Source organism: Vombatus ursinus, unplaced genomic scaffold (assembly GCF_900497805.2).
Source record: "Vombatus ursinus unplaced genomic scaffold, bare-nosed wombat genome assembly UNPS02010284.1, whole genome shotgun sequence".
NCBI lineage: Eukaryota > Metazoa > Chordata > Mammalia > Diprotodontia > Vombatidae > Vombatus > Vombatus ursinus.
The window spans coordinates 8,112,728-8,118,062 of record NW_020950062.1 but is presented as its reverse complement, the minus strand read 5'-3'; the positions used below and the strand labels follow the sequence as shown (position 1 = coordinate 8,118,062).

The following is a 5,335-nucleotide window of genomic DNA, read 5'->3' as shown; positions in this document are numbered from 1 at the left end:
ACAGAGACAGAGAGACAGAGAGACAGAGAGAGAGACAGAGAGAGAGAGAGAGAGAGAGAGAGAGAGAGAGAGAGAGAGAGAGAGAGAGAGAGAGAGAGAGCAGGAATTCCTGGAAAGGGTGAGGCTGGAGGAGGAGTGGCCTGCCTTTATCTACAGCCATCATCTCATCATCTCATCATCTAGTCAACAGGTTAACATCCCAAAGAATCTTTAGTCATTCTCACTTAGCCACTCTTCCATCCTTTGGAAGGAAAAATGGTACAAAGATTCCAGAGTACTACCAGGGTAATTAGTTATACTCCGAACAGGTGGCAAATTCTCTAGTCATAAGTTATAAAGGATCATAGATTTAGAGTTGAAAGGTAATGTAGAGGTCATCAGATCCACCCCTTAAGACACTGAGAACACCAAAGAAGCTGTGCTTTGCCTGAGGGCTCACCAGCTACAAATGTGACAGAACCAGAATTTGAACCAAGACAGGGGTGGGGAACCTGTGGCCTAGGTCTTCTGATTCTTACCTCACTACCTTAGCTTTGCCTTTTATGTTTATTTTTCATAATGATTAATTCTGGTTGAAAGATCCAGATTCAAATGGCAGATAAACTTCAATACTACCTGTAGAATTTCAACAGTATGGATTCAAATCCCATCTCTGATACTTATCACCTGGGTGAACTCGGGCAAGTTACAGCCTCCCTGATCCTCAGTTTCCCCATCTGTTAAAGGACTAGATGGTCTTTAGGGTTCTTCACAGTTCTACATCTATGATACTGTGAACAAATGAGGGACTGGCTGGCTAGTGATGATTGTGACTGCCTATCTGCACACGGCAGACCTTGAGCCATATTCATCCTCTTGCTTTTCTTGGAAACTAATGTTTTAGAAAATTGGAAATAATTTAATGACATAGAATTATTTCTCCAATCTGCAGAGTTGGCAGTATCCATTCTCCTTTTCAGTAGTTCAGTAATGGAGGTAAAATGTTTAACAAGCAAATCAGGTATTTCAGATTTAATTTTTGGTCCAAATCAGAGTACAGAAAGTTACCAAAGGGTCCTTGCTGGAGTTCAAACAGAAATGTTGAATCCTCTGAATACCTAGCTGGTAGTGTGTATGTGTGTATCTCTCTCTCCCTCTCTCCCTGTTACCTTGTAGACATTCCGTACATATTTAGGCATGTTGTCTCTCCAGATAGAAAATACATTCTTTAAGGTCATGAGCTATTTCATTTTTGTCTTTATACTTCTATAAAGTGTAAAGTGCTGCACCTGCTAAGTGCTAGAAGCTTCATACCTACTAAGTGGTAGAAGCTAGAGGTATAAAGACAAAAATGAAATAGTTCGTGCTATTAGCACTTAGTAGGTACCTAACAAACGCTTATTGAGTGATAATGAAGAATTCTACTTAGCAAAATGGTGCTTTTCTCCGTTAAATTTCATGGTATTGCAATCTTCAGAAGTTAAGTTTCTTCCATCAGTCTAATTTTTTTTAAGAGAGGCAATTAGGGTAAGTGACTTGCCCAGAGTCACACAGCTAGGAAGTATTATGTGTCTGAGGCCAGATTTGAACTCAGGTCCTCCTGACTCCAGGGCCTGTGCTTTATCCAGGGCTATGTGTGCCATCTCGTTGTCCCATCCATCAGTCTATTTTAAAACACTTCAGATTTTTTATTTTTTGCACAATAGGGAAGGCACAGTGGAAAGAGTGATGGATTGGGAGTCAGAGGGCCAGGGTTCACATCCTACTTCTGATGACTTGTATGACCTTAGATAAATCACTAATGTTTCTGAGCTTTAGTTTCCACATATGGAAAATTAGGGAGTTGGTCTAGAGGATGTCTGAGATTCCTTCCAGTGCTGAGTCTATGATCCTATGAATTTCAGGGCTATGATTATTTGTGTCCAAAATCACAATAATATTCTTAAAACAAACTTAGAGAACACCAGATTTTCTACGTGGACCTCTGAGCAGTCAAGAAAGCAGAGAGACATTTTTAGTAGGAAACAAATGATTGTCCCAGGCGAAACAAACCATCTAGAAATTTCCACTACAGCTAATTTTTATGAACAGTGTCTGGGTGCAGTACAGGTGATTGAGGTTATGGAAATAGATTGAATTCGGCCAGATGGGAAGAAGGATTAGGTATCAACTCATTCACTTGAAACATTTGCAAGATTAACTTGCTATTTGTAAATAAACTTATTCTGGGAATGATTTCCCAACTATTGGATTATTTAGAACTTTTGCTTTGGTTCTTATTTCTTATCTTTGTGGCATTTTCTGATCAGGACATATAATTGAGTAGAGCCTTAGTTTCAGTGACGTGGTACTCCTTCCACTGGTTTAGATTGTAGCTCCTTCAATACCTTTGCATCCTTTATGACTCTTGACTACATTTTCCCATCAATTCTCCATGGAGGATCTGCCCAACAGGATCTGCCCCTCCTTTCTTTTTACTGTCTCAATTGTCTCAGTGTGCCACTTGGGTTCTCTGTTGTCATGTATTTTCACATATCTAGCTCTTTTCTTCTAGTAATACATAACCTCAGTGAAGTTTTCTCCATTTCTTCTCATGCACAAGTCATGGTTGGCAACATGCTTATGACCACCATACATTGTGCTATTGTTCTTTGGTTTATTTGTCATTTTAATTCTTTGATGACATTCCATGGTCTGCAGCCATAGAGCTTCAGTGGAAGCACATTGGTGTTGAAAACAAGAGCTTTTTATAGCAATAAACAATTTAGGATAAATGAAAAAACTGGTGATTTCTCTGTCTTGGCTTCCTAATAAATTCTGAGCTCTGATGTTTATCTGCATCAACACTCTGTAAGTATGTAACTGCTGGACCAATTTAATGGGATGCTTAATCACTGGGGATATAAATGGGTTAAACTGAAATATTGTAATCTTGTGACTAGCACTTTGCAAATAATAAACATTCAATAAGTATTCGTTGAATAAATGATTGAACACCTCTGCTTGAAAGATTTAAAAGATAGAAGAGACTAATAGCTAAAATTGATTTTGCAAATTACTTGTAGATTTTTAAAGTGTCTATTCTAATTTAAAAATCAGTATTAAAACCCATTTGTTAGGTTTTGCTTTTCTGATCATCTTTCTTAGATAATTCAGTACCTGAGTAACAGTTTTCCTTTGTGTCCTTACCCTTGCCTTCATAATATACATGTTGTATATTAGGAGGACGTGTTGTATTGAAGGGACAATAGGCATGTTGATATTCCCCTTCCAGTTCATAGGATCATAAGAGATCCTAGAGGCCATAGTGTTCAGTGCTTTCATTGTATAGATGAGGATACTGAGGCAGAGAATTTGTGACTAGCCTATGGTCACATAGCTAGTAATTGTCTGGGGCAGAATTTGAACTCAGTTCAGCTTGACTTCAAACCCAGCACTTCATCCAACATGACACCTAGCTATCTCAGCCTCTTCACCTCCCATGAACTATGTCTTTACTCATAAGGGTTGTTATAGGTATGTCTCACCATCATCCATATCAATGCTATTTCCATCTTCCCGAGCTATGAAATTCTTTTTGTCTTATTATAGTCATCTATTCTTCCATCTTTCCTTGTGCTTCACTCCTCATAAACCCACTCTTTGTCCTTACTGTGATGTTAAGTCCCTCTATCCTTTGTTCACACAATCTATCACACCTCCTCTGGCTTTCCCATTGTTTCTTCACAGTTTTGATCCCATAGTTCATCAGTTCAACTATACTTTGTCCTCCATCCTTGAATTATTGCCATCTAGTCTTACTGCTATTCACATTCTTCTAGTCCTCAAACATACCATATACATTCTCTGTTTCTTTCTTCATGTTACTGAACACAATTGGAGGGAATCACACAACTGTGCCGACTGTGTCAAGCAAACTCATGTTATCCAATCTCAATTTTGCCATTACTGAGGTATGACAGTCTTTTTATTCTTCCCTAATTCTCCATCTCATCACTTGAAATAGCTATTCTAATCATTATTTTAATGCAAATGTTTCTACATGTCTTTCAAATCTACAAATTTAGTTCTAATCTTTCTCATGTCCCACATTACCAACTGTCTATTGGTCTACACCCTTTTCCATCTTGGATAGCCTGTCAGAATATCAAATGCAACATGTCCAAAACATTTTCATTCTCTTTCCTTCCAAATTTGCCCATCTTCCAAACTTTCCTCTTCCCTGTTCCAGCACTACATCCTTCCAGCGACCCAGGTTTAAAGCCTCAGAATCTTTCTTGACTTTTCTTTTCTCTTGCTACTCTCACACTTACCCCCATTCAGTCATTTGTCAAATCTTGTTTTTCATGCCTCCTGACATCTCTTGAATCTGCCCTTTCTGTCCACTCACATAGTCACTGTAGTTCAGGCCTTTATCATCTTCCATCTAAACTACTATAATTGGTCTCCTGGTTTCCATTTTTTCTTTTCTCCAATTCCATGTCTCTCCACACAGCTGCCAAAATGCATAAGAGTCAGACCATGATACTCTTGTTCACTGGTTCCCTGTTGCCCTGGGATAAAATACAACCGGTTTCAGCTTGGTATTTAAAACCATTCACATTCTGACTCCAATCTGCCTTCGCAACTTCGTCTCACATTACTTCTTTCTATGTATTTTCAGTTCTGAACAAACTGGATGACGACTTTCTTTGATATCAGCATTACATTTCCTGACTCTGCACAATTGTAAATCATGCTGTCTCCTAAGGGTGAAATGAATCCCCTCCTGATCTTTCTTCTTAGAATCTACATGTTCCTTCAGGGTTCAACGTACCCTGAATCCCTTCAGCTGTTAATGATCTTTCTGTCTTTCTCTCTCTCTTAAAATTTCCTTGTATTTACTTATCTGTGAGCCTGTTATATCAATCCCCCAATAGAAAGTTAGATCTTTGAGGACAAGGAGTTTCTTTTTTGAATTTGTACGACCAATATTTATCTCATTGTCCTGTACTTAATAGGTGCTTAATAACACATTTTTAAAAAATAGGCAACTAATACATAGTTATTTATAATAATAGCATTTATTTAGCACTTTAAGGTGTGCTTTACAAATATTATTTCATTTTGTGTTCTAAACAACCCTGGGAGGCAAGTGTTATTATTTTCCCAGTTTTATAATTGAGAAACCTGAGACAGACAGTGGTTAAGTGACTTGCTAGAGTCACACAGCTAATAAATGTCTGAAGCTAGCTTTAACTTCAGGTCTTCCTTACTCTAGGCCCAATGCTCTAACCACTGTACCACCTAGCTGCCTTTATCTATCTATCTATCTATCTATCTATCTATCTATCTATCTATCTATCTATCTATCTAT

The 5,335-nt window shown here is 38.1% G+C and overlaps 1 protein-coding gene across 1 annotated transcript in view; it reads left to right on the top strand.

Moving 5' to 3' along the window:
* AARD (alanine and arginine rich domain containing protein) overlaps positions 1-5,335 on the top strand; it is a 9,414-nt gene that overhangs the window by 598 nt on the left and 3,481 nt on the right. The gene's annotated exons all lie outside the window — the stretch shown is intronic.